Here is a 26,559-nt window from a genome sequence, read left to right as displayed (position 1 = left end):
CTTCTTCTCTATTCATCTAGGGACTCAGAATTCATGGCACATACGCACTTCAGAAAAAAAATTAAGGTAAAAAAGATGCTCAGATATTAACGGAAATCTCCCATTTTCTTTTGATTAATTAAAAGGGATTTTAGGAGAAAACTAATAATGGTCCACAGGGAAGAAAAGGCCATTAAAGTCAGAGAATATATATTAGCAATTATCCTACTTTATTTACAGCCCATTTTTTTCCTGCTAAAAACAGGAATGTATAAAACATATAAATTGACATAAAATAATAAATATATGCAAAATTTATGAAAACCTGAAAGCATATTATAAACATAATGTTAAGAATTAAAATATTTCACTGTTTTTTTCATGGTGTTTTTAAATATACAAGATGAACTTTCAAATATTGAATAAGTAAAGTAGGATTGAAATCGAATGCAGCTCTAATTACATTCTCTTCATTTTGATTTTCATTTAAACATCTACTAATTCTCTTTTTACAGAGAAATACAGAATAGAAATGAGGGTGAGGCTAGAATGAAGCAGCTGAATTCTGGATACTCGTTATTTCATGGAAATATCAAGGAGGATGCTTGAAGATGTGCCTATGAACTTCGAACTTTGACAATGTCAACAGTGTAACTCTGGTCTAGACCTGCTTTGTGTGCATACCAGTCCCTTTACTTAACAATGGAATAACCCTAAGAAATCTGGACTTTTATGTGCCTGACCTGAAATTAGGGTTACAGTCCCAGAAAATTCCTGTCTGGATTCCCAGAGATCCAGACCAAAAAATCAGAGGTGTGTTATGTGAATACTAATGTTGACTTTTCTTAAACTCAGAGTCAAGAGCCCATAGGGTTAAGCTCCAAGTACATTTTCTGTAATAAAGACCTGTTCCCACAGGAACTCAAATGTAGACATCAATTACTAAATAGTTATGGATCAAGTTTAGTGCAAAACACAATTTCTGACTCTAGAAAACAAAGATGCTCTTCAAGTTCAATGAAAGGAACAAATTGTTCAGAAAAGGTAAGTAGCATGTGATATAATGTAGAAAGTTTGATTTTTAAAATTAAATTACCACTAAGTGTAAATCTATTCACTCCTTTAATTTCTCAGTTTCTTCCTCCATAAAGTGAGAGAAAAAAATCTACTTCATAATCATTGTGGTGATTAAATGAGAGTTTGGGTTTAACGCATCTGGCATATGGTAAGCACTCAGTTGTAGCCATAACACATGTTTAAAATAATTAGTAATATAAAATAGAAACTTGATAAAGACCAAATTCCTTTCTAACACCACACACCAATTTAATAAGTGCCAAAATAATGACTCAGAAAATAAGAATCATAGGAATTCACTGAGAAATATTAAAACCTTCAATAGTTAATGCAGGGAGAAAACATACCAAGACAGCAAATGTTTAAAGAAGGGAATTATTTGAATGTTTGAGGAATAAGTGAAAGATTAGTTGGAACTATTTAAATAGCATGAAATAGAGTAGAGAAAGGCAAAATTCAAGAGGTAAAAAGCAGTTAGAGAAACTTCTACATTTTGATAAATATCACATAGAATATGAATGACATTTGAATCAATTGAAAATAGAAGAAAAATCTCTGAAGTGCTTTATAATGTAGTCAGAAAGAAAGCTTTTCAGCAATGAATGCTACAAGAAATTTGTTAAGTTGTATTTTCACCATCTATACATGTTAAGCCAATGTTTGCTGCTGTGAGAAGTATGACCCCAAGTCTCAATAACATTATAATAAAAAATTATTTTTCATTCACATAAATTAGATGTTCCTGGTGCATGAACTACTTCTAGATTGTTAATATTGATCTAGGTTTCTTCTGTTTTATAGCTTTGATTTTCCTCTAAATCTATACAGCATGCTCTATTCAGTCAAAGAACAGGCAAAGAAAGAGAGGGGAAGATTGCAGAAGGTTTTAATTAGTTAGGCCTGGAAGTGGTTTCTATCATTTTTGTCTGAACACTATTAGCCAGAATTCATAATTATATGAGCCTATTTCACTTGAAACGAAGACTGGGAAGAAAACATTTTATTTCTTTTAAAATTCATAGAGTTTGCCATATCATGTAAAATATTTGTTCAGGCTAAAATTTATAAAACATTCAACTTTTGGTCAACAAGCTAATGTGGTAAAAACTGATGTCTCTGTGATTTTATCAGGGTATCTTTCCTATTTAGAATTGGTTTATCAACCTCATAAGAAATCACTGAGGTTTTTATTTTTAACCAAGTAGACCTAAATCAATATGTGTGATTAGTTAGTTTGTAAATTATCTAATTTTTTTTAAATTACTTGAATTTTCCAGATCTGTCTGAATGTCTTGATACAACTACTTCAATATTTGGTTGTTTAATAAGCAACCTTTCCAAATGTCTCTATTCTCCTCATGAAGTTCACATATTAATTACTGAAAGAATATTTGTGACTAAATATCTAAAAGTATTATGACATATCCATAAATGAAATATTGGAAAATTTTAAGTGGACATAAAATAAAGAAAGAGGAATAAATTACACAAAAGTGTGTTGTTTGAAAGAAGGAATGAGGTTAGCAAAACCCTACCAAAAATAAAATAAAATAGATAAATAAGACACAAATAATAAATATTAGGAATGAAAAGAGGTAAAATTAAAGAATTTACATAAGTTAAAAAGATAAGAAAAAGCTATTATAAACAACTCTATGATGACCTATATGAAAATTTGGATGAAAAGATAGATAACTACAAATACACAATGTGGTAAAACTGAAAGAGAGTAAGCAGAAATGTGAATAATCTTATATGCACTAAAAACATTAAACTTGGGATGTAAAACTGACTCATTAGTCATGAGAGAAAAACAATTTAAAACCAAAATCAGTACTATACAAGTCCACTATACCTACTTATATCAAAGACCTATAATGATAAGCATTACCCAAATGTGAAGCTACTGGAACTTCAGTATGTTTCTTGAGTGGAAACTGCTAGAACTGCTTGCCACATGGAAAAAAAAAAGAGGTATGAATCTCTCACATAAAATTGAACAAAAGAAGCACAATACAATATTCCTACCATGTGATTCTATTACTGAAAACTTAGCAAATCGATTGTCCCATTGTGGTGAAGAGAGAAGGTGCTAGGCAAGAGGGGATACACAAGGGACTTTTGGTTCACATATTCTGTTTGATTTACTAATCTGATTAATGGTTAAAGTGTGTGTTCATGTTTCTCAAGATAATTATTTATTTTTTGTATACTTTAATAATATTTCCTTCTTTCTTTTTGGTACTAGGAACTGAACCCAGGGGCACTCAATCACTGAGTCACATCCTCAGGTTTTTTGTTTTGTTTTGTTTTTTAATATTTGATGTTGAGACAGAGTCTGGTGAGTTGCTTAGTGTTGAGGGCCACAGCTGAGTTGGGATGACGCATGGCATTTTTGCCAGAAGTAGTGGTTGAGAGGTGACGCCAGCGGGCCATTAAGATGATGACTTTTGAGTTCTCGCACAGTTCCCGTTGAGTTCCGGTTGACCTCTCGCGGGGATTCCTGAGTTCAAGTTGATTGGTGAAGTTCCGGTGGTGGGAGTTCCCATTGGTGTGTGGTGTGTCCAGGGAGAAGGCCGCGTGCATGGCGTTCGGGGAGTTCCAAAATAAAGTTTGTTCCTGCTTGAGTGGCTCATGATTTGTGCCAGGCCAGACTGTGGCAGCTTAGGACCTCACTAAATTGTTGAGTCTGGCTTTGAACCTGCAATCCTCCTTCCTCAGCCTCCTGACCCACTGGGATTATAGGCATGTGCCACAGCACCTGGCTATATTTCTATAGCTAAATATATTGTTTATATTTTGGGATTCATTACAAAATTCTCTGGTATCTTTATTAGAAAACAAACAAGTTTATACTACCTGAAAAGAACAAGGCTGTTGTAAATTAACTATGAATAAATGAAGCAATAAAATATCTAGAAAAAAAAGCACCTTAGAATTTCAGCTGAAGAAAGCTTATTCTAAGTTTATTCCATTATATATATATATATATATATATATATATATATATATATATACACACACACACACACACACATATGTGTACATATATACATATATTAGAACCAAGGAAGAAAAATTAAATATAAGGAGGCAAATATTGAATAATGCATTTTGCACAATTATAATATAAAATACAGAATTTAATTCCTCTAGAAGGCAGAAAAAATAGGAATCATGAATTTAAAAGAATCAATTGAAGCCTTGTTGCTTTTGCTAGTTAATAAGGAAGTGTTAATGTGGCATTTAACACTTAGATTTTAACTACTGATCAGATAAAAATAAACTGGGAACGACTGGGCTTAAACTGTTAAAAAAAAAAAAACTTGAGAAATGTGTACATAAATAATTTATAGGTCTGCTATTTTCCCCATCTAGTCAACTTGTCCCCACCCCTTTCAGACCCAAACTGTGGTCTTACTTAGCTATTTAGACTGGGACCCAGGTCCAGGAGAAAAATCTTGGTTAGTCCAAACTAAAATGAAGTGTATTTCCACCCTCCCTTTTCATAAATGGGCTTAGAAAAGGTTGTGCTGCTTAATTTCCACTAATGAGAGTGCTTTGTGGAATGGTAGCTGGTATGATGTGGACAAGTATCCCCCAAAGGCCTATGTGTTGAAGGCTGGTCACCAGTCTGTCCCACTATTGAGCCGTATTGGAACTTTTAGAGATAGAGTCCAGTGTGAGGAAGATAAGTTATTGAGGATGTGCCCTTGGAGAAGATATGGGAATGGAATTTCTTCCTGTTTCTCTTTGGTTCCGCAAACTGTAAGGTGAACAGGTTTCCCTTGTCACACATTCCCCACCCCGATGTACTGTGCCACCACAGGCCCAAAGCAATGTAGCTAAAATCTCTGATGCTGTGAATCAAGAGAAAATTTTCTTCCTTTTAAGTTGATCTCTCTGGTATTTTGTCATGATGATGGAAAAATGACTAAAACAGTAGGTCTTAAAGAAACAGAAAATGAGGCTTTCATTTTGTCCCCTAACTTTTAACACTGCTATTCCCTGAGATGCTACAACTTGCTTGCTTCACAAGGGAAAATAATCTGTTTTTTGAGAATAAAGAATAATGTTACAATTGAAATATAAAATTGACTAGCCATCATCCTCTCAAGCAGATAATATGTTTCGTAATTGTTTAACCTAGTGATTCTGAAAGCGTTGACCCCAGATTATCCACATCACCTGGGGGGAACTTGTCAGAAATTCTTAGATAACACTCCAACTGACTGGATCAGAAATTTTGGACTTGATCTTGATGGCCCTGTAAAGTTTGAGAACAAGTGCTTTGTGTCGTTTTTGAATTGAGTTTTCTGTTACTTGTGGAGTAAACACTTTTGATATAAAAAATGATGATTGTGGGAAAAGAGACATACATAAAATTGTGAAAAACAAAGAATAATATAAAGCTAGCACCTGGTAAATTTTCTTATATGCAAATGATACCTCAGTAAAGAAAAATGCAACCCACATACAAAAGACAAAGAATTTACTCCCAATGTCTATGCTGCATACTTGAAGCACCTTTCTGTTTGAGGACAGTTTAATTAGCTACAAATACCTCAAGGTGTCAACATCATTCTTGTTGATTCTATGTTTTAGTTAGGATTCATTATTTATTGTAGTTCTATGGTAATAAGGAATCAAAGATCAGACTACTAGTTCTGTTCCTTTGTTCTCTCACAAATCTCTCAAAATACAAGGATAACTGAAGAAATAGAAATAGAAATTCTTTCACCTTTCCAAAATTACATAGCACTCTAACCCTCAACCTCAATATTTTAAGAAGAGCTGCCAAATGTGGTGAAGAGCAACTGGTGTAAGAAACAAATGAGATCATAGGCAGACCTCAAACAAAGCCAGCAAAGCATAGCTATCCTCAAGTAGGGATTGCATCCCAGCAGGAGAAACAATACAGTTTTCTGTTTAAAACAAAGGAAACAGGACACACTGAGGAGTGAGAAAAGTTTCACTGGTGATCTGGCTCTACAGCAGGATCAGGAGCTCCACAGGAAACACAAACACTTGACTTGACTAGAGAGCTTTGATCAGATGGGAGGAAAGAAACCCAGAATCTTGAAGTCTAGTACCTATTGATTTATACTGGCCATAAGAAGGTATGATTCAGGTAAATCTATTGCATATACCCCATGTGGCATTCTGAGTTTCTTTGTATACAAAGATGTATTCCTAATAACCTCCAGGACTGCCACCATCCTTCTCTCACACAAACCTCCTGCACAAATCTGGTTCAGGAAGAACTCATTTTATCAAACAATCAAACTTAACCAGCACTGCACCTTACTCCAAATACTACAAATTGAAAAATAAAGGCTATATACAATAGCAACAAAATAATCACATTGCCAAACATACTATTATAATGTAAAAAAATCATTAAAACAATCAGAGGTCAAAGCAAATACATAGAACTTATGGAAAAGATATGACAAGTGCAAAGAGATATTATCTGAAAAAGTTTGTGAAAAAAAAATGTGTTAAAAGCAACCATATTTGCTGTAGATTTCCTGATCACAATGCAAAGGAAAACATACTGCTAAAAAGACGAAATAACTGGAAGTCAAGTTGGGTGGGGCAGGAGATTGAACAACACACAACCAAACAATGAGTTTAAACAGCAGTAGCCATAATTGAGATGGAAAATATTCAAATATGTAATTCAAAAATATTTTATAGAAACATAAGACTAAACTACAGAGGAGAAGGAAAATTTACTCAAAAAAAATGATACAGAATGATCCACACTAAAGCACATACTGGTAGAGTTCATCGTAGCCTAAAATGAATCCAAATAAAACACCTCTGTTAGGAATTGAGTCAAAAACATAAAGTCACCAATAGTATGACCTAAAGACTTCTTACAGAGAGATTGCTTATGTTTTCAGCAAAAGAAAGTATAACACAAAATGTTTATAATCAGGAAACTTTAGATGCCAACAAAGAGAAAAGACAGAAATTTGTACATGTGTGGGAATTCTAATTCCCAAGATCCCTGAAGGAAAATAACAAAGAAAACCAAAAGATGAATAAAGAAACTATAGGAACAGGACTGGGTAGAATACTGAACTCATTTAACTGCAATACTAAGACCCAACAGCTGAAAAAAATGTGTTAAAAGCAACCATATTTGCTATAGTTACAAAGTCAAAAGAAAATGTCCCAAACCAAAATAAATAAACAAAATGAGGTTAAAGTACAATGATTGAAAATTGGAGACAAAAGAAGGGAAAAAGGGGGTAGTATAAGGACTATTATATAAGTAATATATTTTCTCATCTTTAAGAGATGGTGATTAAGATATATATTTTTTAAAACTGATAAAAAATATACTAAAGGCATATTTTTATTTAAATATTTAATGGCATATAATATAAAAACTAAGAAAAGGAGTGTTCATCTGTAACTTCATATACAGAGAAATCAGAGAATTAAAACAATTTTGTCATCGTTCAAAATGGAGATTCAATAGTTACTGTCTGAAGATGCATAGTAGTAAGTAGATTACATGAAATTATGTTATAAATGTAATTGCTATAAGAACTGAAAATAACTGAAAAAATGCTACTATAGAAGTTTCTGAATTATCACAAAAAATCACACACAAGACAAAGAACTCCAAGAGGGAAAAATAGATAATAACAACAAAACAAATCAAACAAGCCATAAAAAATGATTGTGCAACACACAGTATGATGAAAGAACTAAGACCAAATAAATATGTTCCTTCAATAAATACAGATAGGCTAAGCACATGCCTATTTAAAAATACAATAAAAGAGTGTCAGGTTGAAAAAGCAAAACTCAACTATATGCATAGAATGGATACAAACCTAAGAAAAAAAAGTATCTCAAGAAACACTGAAAATAACATGACAGAACAGAACAATGAAGAAAACAATCAAAGAAGACACTAGACAATGGAAGGACCTCTCATGTTCATGAATCATCAGAATTCATGTTATGGTTTGGATGGGAGGTGTTTGCCTAAAGCTCCTATGTTAATGTGCAGAGGTGAAATGATTAGAGCTGTACCCTAATCTATTTGATGAATTAATACATCTAATGGATTAATAATTGGAAAAGACTATTGTACTGGGTAACACTTATTGCCATTTAGGGTGCAGCTGGATGAAGTAGGTCACTGGTGGCTTGCCTTTGGGTTTATATTTTATACCTGGATCCTTGCATTCTCTCTCTTTCTGCATCTTGGCTGTCACAAGTTGAACTGATTTCCTCCACCATGCCCTTCTATAGGGGTGCTGAGCCTTACCTCTGGCCCAGAGAAACTGGAGTCTACCAACCATGGACTAAATCTCTGAAACTAGAAACCCAAAATACTTTTTCTCCTCTACGCTGTTCTCCTCAAGTATTTAGGTCATAGCAATGAAAAGCTGACTAACACAATTAATATTATTAAAATGGCCATGTTACCAAAAGCAATCTACTGATGTAATGTAAAACCCTTTAACCAAGAACATTCTTCACAGACTAGAAAGAACAATTCAAAAATTCACATGGAATCACAGAAGACCCAGAATAGCCAAAGCAATCCTGAGCAAAAAAAAAAAGCAATGATGAAGATGTAACAATAATCAATTTCAAAATATACTACAAAAGCCATAATAACAAAAAATGGCATAGTTCTGACATAAAAATTGACATATAGATCAATGGAACAGAATAGAGTACGTAGAAATAAATCCAGGAGGCTGTAACCATCTGAATCTGGACAAAGAAGCCAAAAAATATGTTGATGAAAGGACAATTTCTTTAACAAATCGTGCTGGAGAAACTGGATATCCATATGTAGAAGATTACTGCATAATAATTAGTTCAAAATGGATCAAAGATCCAAGTACACAATCTGAAATTTTGAAACTGCTAAAAGAAAACATATGGTAAATACTTCAAGACATAGGCACAGGCATCGCCTTCCTAATGGGGCTCTAATAACTCATGAAATAATAGCAAAAATTGACAAATAGAATAACATCCATTTAAAAAGCTTCTGTATTGTGTGTGAGAGAGAGAGAGAGAGAGAGAGAGAAAGAGAGAGAGAATGGTGAAGAGATAGCCTACAGAATGTGAGAAAATCTTTGTTATCTACTCTTCCAATAGAAGATTAATATCCAGAATATATAAATAACTCAAAAACTTAACAAAGAACCAAATAACCCAACCAACAAAAGGACAAATGAGCTGAACTGACCCTTCTCAAAGAAAGAAGTACAAATTGCCAATAATTACATGAAGAAATGTTCAACATCTCTAGCCACCAGGAAAACTCAAATCAAACCTGCATGGAGAATGCTGCTCACCTCAGTCCTAATGGCCATCGTCAAGAATACAGAAAACAATTAAGTGCTGGTGAGAATGTAGGGGAAAGGAATCCTCATACACTGATGGTGGGATGTAAATTGGTACAGTCACTATGGAACTCAGCATGGAGGTTCCTCAGAACACGTGAGAGAGAATTATCATGTGACCCCCCCCTGTGCAACCTGTACCTATACACCTAAAGGAATTAAAGTCAGCATCCTGGAGAGCATTACTTGCATAAACATATTTGTCGTGACACAATTCACAATAGCCAAGTTATGGAAATAGGCCCATCAACAGAAAAGTGAATAAGGAAAATGTTGTATATATTCCAATGGGTATTATTCAGCCATAAAGAAGAAGGAAATTTCATCATTTGCAGCAAAATGGATGAAATGGTGATTATCACATGAAGCAAAATAAGGTAGCCTCAGAAAGACAAGTGTCATGTTATGTTTCCATCTGCAGAATCTAGGGGATAAGAGACAAAGTGGGAGTAGAAGAGAGAATATTAGAGAAGAAAAAGGGAATCAGGGAGGTGGAGGGCAATGGGGAGGTTATGGGAATAGGAATGATAAAGTATGTTGGATCTGTACAAATATATAACAATGAACCCATTATTCCATATAATTAATGTGTACAATGAAATAAATATTTAGACAAAAAAAAAGAAAAGAACATACCAGGAAAGTGTATAAAACACAATTATAAATAAGAAGAAAGTTAGATCAGCAATCAAGACAAGACAAGGTTGAACTGAGGACAAAAACAATATTTTAAAAATATAAAAAAATAAGCAGAAATACCAAGGAAATGAAAAGACTACCAGGATATAAATTTAGCCAACTCATAGCAGGTCAATTTGAAAATGTAGGTAAAATAAATGATTTCTATTTAGAAAATGCATAAGGAGTTTGAGAATTACTAAACAAATTTATTTTTTGTGGGTGTTCCATGATAGGTAAATGCTACAAAGAAGAGTTTTATTGCTAATGTCACAAATTTTAAAGCAGACAGAACAGTTAAATAAAGGTATCAACATAGCAGCTATCTGTATAAAGCAAAAACAAAGAAGATATTCAAGTGCAGAAGTGGGAAGATGTTGGGGGGTGTCCCACTTTTTCCTGTCCATCATCAGGGGTCCTAGACAACATCCCTGTGAAAAAAGACAGGTTAACAAGAGAAAAGCATAACAACTTTAATTGATCATACTTTTATGTGACATGGGATCCTTCAGATGGAAGGTCCGAAGACTTATGGTGAACTGTCCACTTTTATCTTTAGGTTTGATGAAGCATGGACAGCAGTATAGAAGTATGACTGGACATAAAGGGTAATGGGCCGGCAGGGAGGAACTCAGCAAAGTCTGTCCATTCAAACTCTCCTTGGTCTTTTTGTGCAGCATATTTTTTTTTTTCCGAGTACAGAAGATACTACAACCTACGATCTAACAAGATATGTCAAAGAGTATCTATATGACTAACTTTTACACAGAAATTCAAGAGAAAGTTATAGCAATATTATTAGGTTTTACAGCTAGTTTTTGAAAAAAAAGGGGGGGGGGTGGTATTCTGGTTTCAATGACCTGCTTTGGGAAAAAAAAGAATTCTAATTTCTGTGGCTTTTGCCTTGGGGAAGAATAAAGGGTGAGCAATGGGGGGCGGGGTGGGGGAGGTCAGAAGAAACTTTCATTCTGAGGCTATTTCTGAGGCCTTCCCTTTGGGGTATCATTTTCTGAGTCTTGACACAAGGGAAAAATAAAGCAAATAATGGAAGACTTCAACCTACAATTTTATTTATGAAAAGCTGGTCATGGGTACAAAGTATATGTAAGGATATATGACCTATAAACACAAACGATAATATACACCTATGAGTACCTTATATAAGATTGAACTTTGATGACAGAAATATACCTAATTGTAAATTAAACATGAAACCTACACACACAAAAAAAATTCTGCTGATCATAAGGACACAAGGAAAACCTCAATAATTTTGAGTATATTTAATACAAAATATATTTTCTGATCACTAGGCAATAACAGTAGAACATAACAGGAAAAAAAAAGTGAAACTCCCTAATACCTACTAAAGTTTAGTTTCTATTAATCAAATTTCAGATAAAAGAGAAAGAACAACTAGGATTGAAAATTTAAACACTGAATTTCAAAATAATAATCAATGTTGCATACATTTATAAACAAAAATACTTATAAAGAAAAGAAATATAGGGCTGGGGATGTGGCTCAAGCGGTAGTGCGCTCGCCTGGCATGCATGCGGCCCTGGTTCGATCCTCAGCACCACATACAAACAAAGATGTTGTGTCTGCCGAGAACTAAAAAATAAATATTAAAAATTCTCTCTCTCTTAAAAAAAAAAAGAAAAGAAATATTAAGCCAAAATGTCTTTACACATGAATTTTATTAAACTTTAAAACCAGATGATGCCAATATTTTATTAACTATTCCATGGTGTATAATAAAGAAAAAATACTTGCAAAAATATTATTAATTATAACACTTCAAAGAAAGAAAACTACAGACCAATATCTCTAATGAACCTAGATGCAAAAATCCTCAATAAAATTCTGGCGAATCGGATACAAAAACATATCAAAAAAATTGTACACCATGATCAAGTAGGATTCATCCCTGGGATGCAAGGCTGGTTCAATATACGGAAATCAATAAATGTTATTCACCACATCAATAGACTTAAAAATAAGAACCATATGATCATCTCGATAGATGCGGAAAAAGCATTCGACAAAGTACAGCATCCCTTTATGTTCAAAACTCTAGAAAAACTAGGGATAACAGGAACATACCTCAATATTGTAAAAGCAATCTATGCTAAGCCTCAGGCTAGCATCATTCTGAATGGAGAAAAACTGAAGGCATTCCCTCTAAAATCTGGAACAAGACAAGGATGCCCTCTCTCTCCACTTCTGTTCAACATAGTTCTCGAAACATTGGCCAAAGCAATTAGACAGACGAAAGAAATTAAAGGCATAAAAATAGGAAAAGAAGAACTTAAATTATCACTATTTGCAGATGACATGATTCTATACCTAGCAGACCCAAAAGGCTCTACAAAGAAACTATTAGAGGTAATAAATGAATTCAGCAAAGTGGCAGGATATAAAATCAACACGCATAAATCAAAGGCATTCCTGTATATCAGCGACAAATCCTCTGAAATGGAAATGAGGACAACCACTCCATTCAAAATATCTTCAAAAAAAATAAAATACTTGGGAATCAACCTAACAAAAGAGGTGAAAGACTTATACAATGAAAACTACAGAACCCTAAAGAGAGAAATAGAAGAAGATCTTAGAAGATGGAAAGATATACCCTGTTCATGGATAGGCAGAACTAACATCATCAAAATGGCGATATTACCAAAAGTTCTCTATAGGTTTAATGCAATGCCAATCAAAATCCCAACGGCATTTCTTGTAGAAATAGAGAAAGCAATCATGAAATTCATATGGAAAAATAAAAGACCCAGAATAGCAAAAACAATGCTAAGCAGGAAGTGTGAATCAGGCGGTATAGCGATACCAGACTTCAAACTATACTACAGAGCAATAGTAACAAAAACAGCATGGTACTGGTACCAAAACAGACGGGTGGACCAATGGTACAGAATAGAGGACACAGAAACCAATCCACAAAACTACAACTTTCTTATATTTGATAAAGGGGCTAAAAACATGCAATGGAGGAAGGATAGCATCTTCAACAAATGGTGCTGGGAAAACTGGAAATCCATATGCAACAAAATGAAACTGAATCCCTTTCTCTCGCCATGCACAAAAGTGAATTCAAAATGGATCAAGGAGCTTGATATCAAATCAGAGACGCGCCGTCTGATAGAAGAAAAAGTTGGCTACGATCTACAGTCGGTGGGGTCGGGCTCCAAATTCCTCAATAGGACACCCATAGCACAAAAGTTAATAACTAGAATCAACAAATGGGACTTAATCAAACTAAAAAGTTTTTTCTCAGCAAAAGAAACAATAAGAGAGGTAAATAGGGAGCCTACACCCTGGGAACAAATCTTTACTCCTCACACTTCAGATAGAGCCCTAATATCCAGAGTATACAAAGAACTCAAAAAATTAGACAATAAGAGAACAAACAACCCAATCAACAAATGGGCCAAGGACCTGAACAGACACTTCTCAGAGGAGGACATACAGTCAATCAACAAGTACATGAAAAAATGCTCAACATCTCTAGCTGTCAGAGAAATGCAAATCAAAACCACCCTAAGATACCATCTCACTCCAGTAAGATTGGCAGCCATTAAGAAGTCAAACAACAACAAGTGCTGGCGAGGATGTGGGGAAAAGGGTACACTTGTACATTGCTGGTGGGACTGCAGATCGGTGCAGCCAATTTGGAAAGCAGTATGGAGATTTCTTGGAAAGTTGGGAATGGAGCCACCATTTGACCCAGCTATTCCCCTTCTTGGTCTATTCCCTAAAGACCTAAAAAGGGCATGCTACAGGGACACTGCTACATCGATGTTCATAGCAGCACAGTTCACAATAGCAAGACTGTGGAACCAACCTAGATGCCCTTCAATAGACGAATGGATTAAAAAAATGTGGCATTTATACACAATGGAGTATTACTCTGCATTAAAAAATGACAAAATTATAGAATTTACAGGGAAATGGATGGCATTAGAGCAGATTATGCTAAGTGAAGCTAGCCAATCCCTAAAAAACAAATGCCAAATGTCTTCTTTGATATAAGGAGAGTAACTAAGAACAGAGTAGGGATGAAGAGCATGAGAAGAAGATTAACATTTAACAGGGATGAGAGGTGGGAGGGAAAGGGAGAGAGAAGGGAAATTGCATGGTAATGGAAGGAGACCCTCAGGGTTATACAGTGGAGGAGGTAGAGAGAGAGGAGGGGAGGGGAGGGGAGAGGTGGGGAGGGGGGAGGGTGGAGGACGGGAAAGGCAGTGGAGCACAACAGACACTAGTATGGCAATTTGTAAATCAATGGATGTGTAACTGATGTGATTCTGCAATCTGGGTATGGGGTGAAGGTGGGAGTTCATAACCCACTTGAATCAAAGTGTGGAATATGATATGTCAAGAAATTCGTAATGTTTTGAACAACCCACAATAAAAAATTAAAAAAAAATATTATTAATTATAACAGCAAATATGACAAAGCACAAGAAAAAAAACTAAAATTTAAATCTTACTAATATCAAAGCAAAAGTCCTATTAAATATTTATTTAATATTTTAATTTGTTTTAATTAGTTTTACATGATAGTAGAATGCACCTTGATGTATCATACTTAGATGGGATATAATTTCTCATTTTTCTGAGTGTATATGTTGTAGAATCACATTGGTCATACTGTCTCATGTATACATAAAGTAATGATGTCTGTTTCGTTCTACTATCATTTCTATCCCCACATCCTCTCCCCTTCCCTCCCTTCAATTCCCTCTACCTAATCTAAGGTAACTATTCTTCTCTAGTGCCCCTCGCCCCCTATTGGGAATTAGCATCCACATATTAGAGAAAACATTTGGCCTTTAAAAAAATTAACACAGAATTCAATTAAGAAAATAATATATCATAACCAGGTGTCATGGTTTAGGTCTTCAATGTTCCCCCAAAAGCTCATGTGTTAGAGTCCTGGTGCTCACTGGAGCTACTTTTAGGAAGTGGCACAGAGTACAAAGACATGAGATCATTGAGGGTGTGCCTGATATGGGCAACTGTGCTCCATCCTGTGCTCCTAACCTTGATGTAGCTTCATCTCAGCCCCAAAGAAATGAAGCCAAGCAATCATGGACTGAAATTTCTGAAATTGTGAGCCAAAATCCTTTTCTCCTATAAGTTCAATTTTCTCAAGTATTTTGTCACAGTGACAGAAAGCTGACTAACATACCACATACCAAGTACAAATTAATTTAGGAATGAAAGAATAATTTTATAATAATTTGATAATCACTAACCATTACTGTATTTCTCAAAACACTTTTCCCTTGATGTTAAAATGTTTTGACAAAATGTCAGTGTCTGATAAAATAGTAAAAATAGAATATTATATTTTGTACTTCCTTAACATGATTACATAAATAGGTGGAGAGATATATATATACATATAAATATATATGTAGGGATATATGGGAGATGAGTGTGTGTGAGATATGAGAGAAATGTATATAAGTGTATTATCTATTTACCTAAACTTGTTTAGTCAGTACTAAAGTTCATGTCTTGCTGAATGGGAAAATAATAATTGTTAAATCAAGAGCAAGATATGGATTCCATAATTATCATCACTATCTAACATTTAATTATAGGTGAGGACCAATGCAATCAGAAAACTGAAAACTATTAAGAATCCTTGGAATTGGGAGGAAAAAAACACTTAAATTTTCTCTATTCACAAATGATTATAGTATATCAAAAAACTTCCAGAGAATGATGAAAAGAGTAACTTATACAATAAAATATTATTCATCAAGAATTAAAACAAATATGAAACACCTATAAGCATATATTAACATCTAAATTATATGCATATAGAAATAAAATAGTCAATTGAACATACAACAAAAGAGAAAACCTGTTTACTATAGTAACAAAAAAATAAAATATTTAGGAGTAAACCCAATAAGAAATGTGGAAAAAAGAGAAAACTTTTAAAACATTCCTGAAAGACAGAAGTAGACTAGAACAAATGAACATCCCTTATCATTAAAAAGAATTGTTCACATATTTATTTTCCTAAAGGAACATAAATTTAATATGGTACCAAAAAAGTATCTACTGATATTTTTCTAAAGCTAAACAATTCTACTCTAAAGTTCATATGGTGGAAAATGCAATAAAAGCTAGTAAACCTAAAACTTAACAAATAAGAATGCAACTATTTCTGTCTTTTTATTAGATCAACTAAAATTAAAATGATCAACACCAAAGGTTAAGCATTTGAAACTTGCATACATTAGTTAAAGGAGTTTAGTATAGAACTAATAGTTCATATCCCTATTTGTTTTAAATATTTTTTCTTTATATTTTTTTTATTTGTTCTAATTAGTTTTACATGACAGTAGAATGCATTTAGGCACTTTGATATATCATATATAAATGGGGTATAATTTCTCATTTTTCTGATCATACACGGTGTAGAATCACATTGGTCATGCAGTCATATATGTACATAAGATAATAATATCTACTTCATTCTACTATCCTTCCTATCTGCATACCCCTTCCCCTCCCTTCACTCCCCTCTAACTAATCCAAAGTAACTCTATTCTTCCCTAGCACCTTCATCCCTTATTGTGAATTAGCATCCACACGTCAGAGAAAACATTTGGCCTTTGGTTTTGGGGATTGCTTAGCATGATAGTTTCCAACTCCATCCATTCACCAGCAAATACCATATTTTCATTCTTCTTTAAAGGTAAGTAATATCCTGTGATTTTTATTTTTAAAATTTTTATTTGTTTATTTTTAGTTATACATGACAGTAGAATATATTTTGACATATCATACATACATGGATTATAACTTCTCATTCTTGTGGTTGTACATGATGTGAAGTTATACTGGTCATGTTTCATATATTAATATAAGTAAATTATGTTTAATTCATTCTACTGTCCTTCCTATTCACATCCACCCTCCCTTCCCTTCATCCCCTTCTACCCCCACTTATTGTGAGTCACCATCAGCCTATTAGAGAGAACATTCATCCTTTGGTTTGGGGGGATTGGCTTATTTCACATAGCATGATAGTCTTCAGTTCCATCCACTTATTGGCAAATGCCATAATTTAATCCTTCTTTAAGGCTGGATAATATTCCATTGTGAATATGTACTACATTATCTTTATTCATCCACTTGTTGAAGGACACCTGGATTGGTTCCATAGCTTAGCTATTGTGAATTGAGCTGCTGTAAACATTGATGTGGCTGCATCACATATGTGTTTTAACAATTTTGCTCCTAGGTGTTTTGCCAAGAGAATTGAAAAGTTAGGCCCTCAAAATAATTAGTTAAATGTGTTCACATTATGCTTAATGTATAATTGCCCAAACTTGAAACAGTCCAAGTGCCCATCAGTAAAAGATAATTACAGTATATTTATACAATAGAATATTACTGTGCTGTTAAAGAAGTCAATTACTCATACACACAATATAAATGACTCTCAGAATATATTGATGAGTGAAAGAAATCTTACATAAAATTATACTTAGTGTATGATTGCATATCTGTGAAGACCTAGAACAAGCAAGATTAATTTAGGGTGGAAAAAATATCTTTGAGGCAATAGTATGAGTGGGGATTTACTGAAAATAGAATGAAAAAACTTGCCTGGGTTGTGAGGTGTATAGATCTAACATTTAGAATGTATGAATTCCATTCTATACAAATTTACTTAAGAGGATAAAGTAGAACCCCAACAATTATCTAACTCTTTTTGAAAATATAGGTGCTGAAAAATTAGAGAGGATGACACTGATAGCTGCAGTTCACTTAGAAATACATTAAAAAATAAGATGGCCCAAAAAAGGGATGGTTAATTGGATAATTGTGTACAAATTAAGTTTAGAAGGAAATTAATAATAAACTATGGGTCGTGGTATATTCGTGTTCACTGTAAAATTCTCTCAACTTTTTTGAACATTTGAAAGATTTCATGATAAAATGTTGGGGGCAGGAAAGAAGAGCAAAAGCAAGAATGAAAACATATATTATTACACTTTTAAAATTAAAAAGAAATGTGTTTGCAAGAATTCATAGGCCAATGGAACAGAACAGAATGCCTAGAAATGAACTCAATTACAGATGAAAATGTTGTAGACAATAAAAACTGAGAAATGATTGATGTCATATGTATAGTGATATTTATTTTAAGGAATTGGCTCAAGCAATTGTGGAAGCTTGGCAAATCCAATCTAAAGATGTAGGCCTTCAGGCTGGAGACTCAGCAAGGAACTGTGGTTGAGTCAAACGCATCCTGCTGGCAGAATTCATTTTTGCAAGAAAGTTGATCTTCATGCACTTAAGGCCTTGGATGAGGCCTACTTTGACTATGGAGGGCAATCTACTTTACTCAAAGTCCACTGATTTAAATATTAATCTCATTCAAAAAATATATCATCGAAACAATCAGAATAAAGTTTGACCTAGTATCTAGGCAACCATGGCCCAGCCAAATTTACACATGAAATTAACTATCATTATATATATATATATATATATATATATATATATATATATATATATATATATATAGCAAAGACTTGAAAGAACATAAATATTTGAAGAATGCATAATTAGATTCCATCACACTCAAAATCTAGATGTAATGAAAGCAAAATATCATTAATTTTGGCTAAAATATTTTGCATGGCAAAAATGATGTTATATGCAAATTAGAAAAGCAAATGAATAAAGAACATTTGCAATACATATTGTAAAGTCATAATCTGATATATAAAATTTCCTAAAAATTAAACAGAAAAAAAAAATACCAAAAAAAAAAAAAATGGGTGACATTCCATGCCTTCTAATACAATGCTCTGAGAAGGACAGGCATCACATATTTCATATTATTTCCAAAAATGTAGAATATGAACTTAATTATGAGGAAACAAACAAACCAAAATTGTACAATAGCATACAAAACAATTGGGATGAACTATTTTTTGAAATGTCAATGTCACAATAAGTTTTTGTTTTGTTTTTCAGAAAGGAAGTGAGGAGTCTTACTGACTCAAGAAGACTAAAGGGACAAACAAATGCAGTGTTTGATCCTTGATAGATTTCCAGTGGGAAAAAAACAACTATTGAAGACTATTAAGGTTTGGATGTGAGGTGTCCCCAAAAGCTCACATGTGAGACAATGCTAGGAGGTTCAGAGGAGAAATGATTGGGTTGTGAGAGCCTTAACCCAATCAGAGAGTTAATCTCCTGACAGAGATTAACTGAGTGGTAACTGAAGTGATAAGGTGTAGCTGCAGGAGGTGGGGCATTGGGAGTGTGGCTCTGGGGTATATATTTGTATCTGGTGATTAGAGTCTCTCTGCTTTCTGGTCACCATGTGAACTGCTTCCCTCAGCCACACTGGTCTGCCATGTTGTTCTGCCTCATCTTCAGTCCAAGGAATGGAGCTGGCTGTCCATGAACTGAGAGCTCTAAACCCATGAGCCCCCAAAGGAACTTTTCCTCCCCTAAAATTATTCTGCTCAGATCTTTTAGTCACAGCAGTAAAAAATCTGACTAAAATAAAGACATTATTGGGACAACTGAGAAAATCAGAATATTTATTTTGTATTAGGTGATTGTGTCAGTGTCACATGCCTTGAGAATAACAATATGATTGTGATTAATGGGAGAATGTCCTTATTCTTAAAAAAAATGAATGCATATGTGTTTCTGGGTAATGCCTCACAATTTCTGAAACTTCTGAACCTTTAGTCATTCTCATGTGTGTATATACAGAGAAAAAGCAAATATAACAGTGAACTTAAGTGAAGATGATATGGGTGTTTCTTGTACTTTTCCTGAATGTTTTCACAGGCCACCCTGAAGCTACATTTACCTTCAAAGTAGCTTCAAGTTGGGTGAAGGGAGCAAACCTTTTGTTCAGCCACCCTCACTGATGGCTCATCTGATGTGGGCTGCTGCTGGGAAAAGCATGTCCCTGGGCAGCACCACAATACAATTGGGACAATCCTGGAAGGGGCTGCAAGCTGAAATCTCATCTGTGGCACTTCCAGCATCAGGACCACAAATGCTCCCTACAGGGACTTTGGCAGCACATCACAGTGTCCACTACAGAGTACTTCAAGATACATAAATTTCAGAAGTTATTACCAGAGGGGACATTATTTTGTTGGCCAGAAAGAAACAAACAGGAGGGCAAGTCCTGTGAACCAATGTGGCTCCTGATAACACAGCGGCATTCTATCCTGGTATTGTTATTGCTGCAGAGGATTTATTTTTGCAATTTTTTAAAACCAACTCATGTTCAGGTGACTCTACAGAAAACAGTTCTTTTCACCCTGAAATTATGTGCCCGATTTAGCTGAAAGAAATATGGTAATACATGATCTTAACTGAAACACAGTACAGCAATTTTCCTCTGAGAAGGTCAGGGTTAACCTTCAGTGCCCTTATTCATACAAGCAAACGTCTTTAACTTGAATCAGCATATTTTCATTAAGTTCACATAACCCTTCAAGGTGCAAAAAGGGCTTTCAGCTGCAAGAAGGCAACCACTAATTAGAAATAAAATTGCAAGAAAGGCACAGATAAACTGCAAGAATAGCACAGACATTGCAGGCAAGGCATTGCAAAGGATCTAGAAAGTACTTAGAAGTGCAAAATAGAAACCAAAGCTGGGCTCTTTGACATGAGAGATTTCAAAGATGCAATGGGCCTTTTTGTCTTAATTCTAATATTTATAGCTACACACACACACACACACACACACACACACACACACACACACACAAACTTAAAGAGCATTACCCCTGAAAGCCTATTTGGAATAGAGTCTATAAATTTCAGTTTATGTAGGACAGTCACAAATGCAAATGTTTTATCCATTTGTTTCCATACCATCAGCTATCATTTCATTCTCAATATTCCCAGTTTAGCATTTAGAATGCAGCTATCAGCCATACCTATAACCTGAAATTAATTAATTTATCATTATGCATATTTGGAAGTCAGAGATTATAGGTGACATACAAGAAAATGAAAAATCATGGCAGGTGCACAAAGATTCAATGACAGTCCATGTGCCCGGTTTTTATTTTTATTTAGAAATACAACACAGTGCATGACCCATAATAGGTATGTAATATGTATTCATCATTCAAATTTTAATAAATCCCAACAGAGGAAAACCCTACTTTTAGAAAATAAAAATAACAGTATTGATTTAAGTGTTGCATATATTCTGAACAATTCAAATGGGTTCGATCTCATAAAAATGGTTTATACAATGATTTCTTCTTAGTTCCATCAAAAACTTTTTCCTAGGTTGTGGGAAAATATTGCACATCTTGGCAAAATATAAGTTCTAAAACTCAATAAACACATTGCCTACTTTACACCTTGGCACACTGAGGCTGTATGCTATTTTCTCAACACTGTATCCATTTAAAAGAAAGACAATTTTTTTCCATATTATTTTCCCCTGAAAACCTACTGAGGCAGTGGGGGGATGTTTTCTGATTATTTTTCAGTCTTATTTCAAATGTACATAAGCTCATACTTGGGAGTTGTCAACTTGAATCTATTTTTCTTAGATTCAAGTTTACCTTAAAGTGACTCTATATATAAATTAAATAAATGGGTCCACATAAGGATAGAAAGAGGAAGAACTCAATAGATTGGAAAACTCTTAGACATGAGTATCAGAACAGTTGTAAAAGCATTTGAAAAGGTGGTACTTGTGAGACAGATACAGTTTGAATCATGCTTCATAGAATTAGTAAGGTTGACAAATCAACACTAGGGCAATTTGAGTTATTACTCTTTACTTTTAAAATTCATTTGGGAGTACTGGCCAGGAGGCCAGGCCAGTGACAGCGATGGTGGCGGAGTTGGTGCTCCAAGTTGTGGAGAAGCTGCAGGCACGCCTGGCTGCAAACCCAAACCCTAAAAAGCTGTTGAAATGTTTAAAGAAACTCTCCACCTTGACTATTACAGGAGACTTTATTATGGAGACTGGGGTCAGGAAAACAATAAATAGCTTTTGAAAACATGAGCAAGTTGGAAGCTTTTCCAGGGACCTAGCGACCCAGTGGAAGGAACTGGGGCTGATTAACAGGACTTAAGCAATTTCTGAAAGTGCCCTCAGGATGTTCTTCAGCGAGAGAAGGAGATGGAAGGAGACTACCAAGAAAACTGGAAGGCTTAGGGCAGCTGATCCTACAGTCCTGGCCATAGACAGAAGAAACAGAAAACTCTCAGAGTTTGAATGACTTCACAAAATGTCTCAGTCATGACAGGAGAGATGAAAGGAAGAGGTATCACAGGGTGTCACCTACCTACTCTTCAGACCCTGAATCTTCTGACTATGGCCACCATCTGGTCCCCTCCATCCTACACTAGTCCTCATTGGATATACACAGACAATTACAGTCACCAGAGGAGGACCATGAGTCCATTATTCCACACCAGAAGGCTGGAAAAGGCCACAATAATGCCTTTCAGGATAGACTGGGAGTTAGTCAAGAACAACACCTGGGTGAACCCCAGGGAAAAGGGATCTTGAATCAAAACAAAGAACACAAATCTTGCCACAAGGAAAAATACCCCACAGAAGCCAAGGGTGATGTCATGGCCTCTGCTTTGGGCAGAGAGAAGCCACGCAAGGACCTCTCAAAAGAGGAGACCCAAAGACTACTCCTAGGGGGTTCATGTCAAGGAGAAACCACCTTCTAATGCTGCCAAGAAAGAGGAGAAAAGAGAAGGCAGACTCAGGAGGAAGTTTTCCTCCTCCTCAGAGGTTGTATCAGACAACCACCTTAAGAAGCCAAAGCAAAGGACTTTGCACAAACCAAAGTGTGGACAGCATAGACACAGGCAAAGGAGCCACAGACCTGTTGCCCAAAACAAAAAGAAGGTTTCTAACAACCTAAAGGCTCAAGAAAAAGAAAGTAAAGATTTCTAATTTGGATAGAAAGTCCCTGGGTTCACTCCCTGAGGTAGAGGATGTGGAAGATGAATTCGAGCAGCTCAGCAAGTCTTTTGACTCATACCTCCTCATGACCAACTGAAGAAGAAAGAGAAGAATTGTGAAAACTCCAGCCACCCGCACTTGGAGACAAAGGACTTTTAAAAAGTGATTCTAAAAGCACTAGTCAAAACTTGGACTCAGTTCAGAAATTACCCATGGCACATAAGAGCAGGTCTGAGAAGCTGCAGCTGGCTGGAGCTGACTTAGTCAGGCTGAGAAAGGTCCCCACCAATGCACTGCCATTATTGTCAGGTCTCACCTTACCCACCATGCAGGCCAATTACTGTCCACTTCCTTCCTGTGAATTGATGCCCTCCTTCCAGCCAAAGTGAAAAGCATTCTCTTCACCCCTGGGAAGAAGAAGGAACTGGATTCACTGGACGCAGAATGAATTCCAAAATGCAGGTGTATTCCCGTTGCAAGTGTGCCTATCTCCCCAAAATGATGACTTTGTATAAGCAATACATCTAAGAGGTATATACCTGATCAGCTATATTGCATAGAGGAATACATTCATGTATTAATTGAAGGCACAGATCAACTATGGAAAGCTCATTTGTCACCAAGTCTTTAAAGAAGAAAGACTGGGAGAGTATTAGTCCTGGTGGGATAAGTACCTGTAGCTTCAGGATGTGTGAGAGCAGTGGCTATGAATGCTGACAAATGCACATGTCAGTAAGCCCAAAGACTGAAAAGCAAAGATGGCCTTTGTCAACTCTGTGGCCAAGCCACCTCGTGATGTCCGACAGAAGCAGGAGAAGTTTGGAAAAGGAGAAGCAGCTGTCCCTGAGAAAGTCAAGATTAACTCAGCCCCATACACCACAGGAAGCAGCCATGTTCCTGCCAGCAGCAGCAGCTTTAACCCCAGCTTTGAGGAGCTGGCCTACGATAGCCCCAGCACCAGCAGTGCCCACTGGGCACAGGTGGTCAGTAGCACTGTCTCCTATGTTCTTAGGAAACCAGCTCTGAAGAATATTGCACCAATGATGCCAAGTCAATTAAAGCTTTCAAGAACAGATTTTCTCAAAGACAAACCAAGCACTTTCTTTGGAGATGGAATTTGGGGGACAAGAAAACAGGATGACCGGGCTGGGGAGTAGGACTTCCAGAGGAACCCAGAAGCTTGCTTTGTGGAGCCTCTTGGCCTTGGAATCCTACATGGTCACAGGTGCTGCTCTGCACACCTATCTGTGCCCACAGCCCTATACCTTACATGGAGCATACTTCAGGATTCTGAAGATGGTGTGAAGCCTCAATCTCAGGATTTTAAGGTCAATTATACTTTCGTTGTTAATTATCATCTTTGTAAACTACAAGACATAGTTTCAATGAATAAATATTGCCTCCAGTTTGTATTTATATTACCCTCCAGAGATTTTTGTTTTTGTCCTCTACCACACTTAGCTTTTTGATTTCCAGGTCCCTTATTAGAGTTAGATGAAGCCATTCCCTGTCCCAGGTCAGCTCTCCTGAGTGCTCTCTGGTCTAGAGGGAGAGGGGCATCCCCAGAGCCTGTGTAGTGCTCACTGCACTGAGGGCCAGGAGTGAAGGCCAGGCCTGTCTGTCCCCAAGGAAGCCTCCCTGTGGGGACAGCAGTGTTCAGGGGCTCTCCTCATCAAGACCCTCCACGGTGTTTCCCAGAGTCCTGTGCAGGGGATCATCTCTTTCTCACCCACTCAGTAGTATTTATTAAGGGAGCCTGTTTGTAAAGTCTAAGAGTCCTCACCCTGTCCTCTTACAAATCCTTTTTGTCGTTTTTGCTTTTTGAGTCTCAACTGGAAGACACAGAACCTTGAGTGAAATTTGCACAGACTCTCAGCAATTTAATATTTCCAGTTTCTGATTCAAATTTTAGGTGGTTTCTTTTCTCCTCCCCTACCTTTCCCTTTCTCCATAAGCACGAGGATGAAACAGAGGCATGGCAGGGCTCTTTATAACCCTGAATACAACTTCGGAATTTTAAAAGCCATCATTTTAATCGCCTGTTCCCTGCGAATTGCTACTAGAAGTAAATGTTTTTTAAAGTTGTAATGCTCTAATGGAAAAAAATTAAAATAAAATTCATTTGGTACTGTTTTGATGCGACAAAAAAGACAAGTTGTTTGAACTTGAGTACAAAAAGCTTGTTATCCATCAATTAAATCTGCCCCCGCCCACACACATACACACATACACTTAAAATAAGGTAGTTGTTCCATTGCCCTTGATTTTATTTTGAATGAACTGTACTATTTTTTTTTGGTAGTTTCTGTTTTTTCTCCTTCCTGCGATATTCATTTTGAATCTCTGTGTCAGGAAACACATGTGTTATCTCTAAATGAGAAGTGCATGCAAGAAACTCTGCCAATGTTGAATTTCAATGAACTTGGTGGTTCTGATGTCATGAAACTCTGTCAAATCTTAGCAGAAATTATAGACAGATTTCTTAAGGAAGCTTTTAAACCAACAGTCTTTTCTGTCAGCATTTAATAACAACCTAACATCTATGTTCTATCAAGGTACTGAAGCATAATAGTGAGCCCCTGAGGAAAAATCGTAATGTTCTCAGGTCAGTTTAATAACAATATGCACTTATAATTTCAAGCATTTTTAAATTTTCTAATTGTGTTTTTCAGATCTACTACCTGACAAATGTAAAAAATAATGGGCAATGAAAACATTCATTTATTTGATGCTTGGGAATGTTTCTGATTAAAGTGATTGCATATTTACCCAAAAGTTCTCTCTTTACATTTTGACAAAGGAAAACTAATATGAAAATTTTTATAGGTGTTTCCTGTTCTAAATGTTATAAGTGGAGACATAATAAATACTATTTAACAGATCAACCAAAGGATTAAATACAAAATTTTAAAGTTCCTTTTCATTTTATCCATTAACATCATTACATTTCCATAAATACCAATATTTAATATAGACAACATACAACAGTGTTGATTACCTTAAGTCAGTCAAATTTTTTAAAGCTGAGTTGCAGAATTCTGTTGAGATCAACATTTGAATGTCAGTGAATGCCTTGGAATTCTTACCACAGTTATAGGGTTCAAAGTGCGGTTATTTTTCAGTTAACTGCAACCACCTCACATCTGCTTTCCTCCTGCTTCAGCTATTTTTTTGAATATTCAACACTGGAGAGGCAGAGCCATGAATAGAAATGTGTAAGTGATTCAAAAAGATTCCTAGGACTATCTTTGCTTTTAACCTGTTGGGTCCAGTGACAAATCATTCCATAGCTGCTGATCTCAGCTCAGGCCAATACTTTCAGCATTTAGAGGCAAGAGGTAGGCTATAGAAATCAGCCTTTCAACAAGCCTTCTTGCAGATGATAGAATTAAAAAGTCAAGTTACGATGCTGTGCCCCATAAGTAGCTGCTGGAAAAGTGCTGGGCCATCTCA

General features: G+C 35.5%; 1 pseudogene; it reads left to right on the top strand.

The window, feature by feature from the left end:
* Window positions 1-22,012: 22,012 nt before the first annotated feature.
* LOC114092555 (elongin-A-like) lies at window positions 22,013-24,247 on the top strand (annotated as a pseudogene).
* The last annotated feature ends 2,312 nt before the right edge of the window (window positions 24,248-26,559 follow it).

This window comes from Marmota flaviventris, chromosome 10, assembly GCF_047511675.1.
Source record: "Marmota flaviventris isolate mMarFla1 chromosome 10, mMarFla1.hap1, whole genome shotgun sequence".
Taxonomy (NCBI): Eukaryota; Metazoa; Chordata; class Mammalia; order Rodentia; family Sciuridae; genus Marmota; species Marmota flaviventris.
The sequence above is the reverse complement of the archived record's forward strand: the minus strand, read 5'-3'. Positions and strand labels throughout refer to the sequence as shown.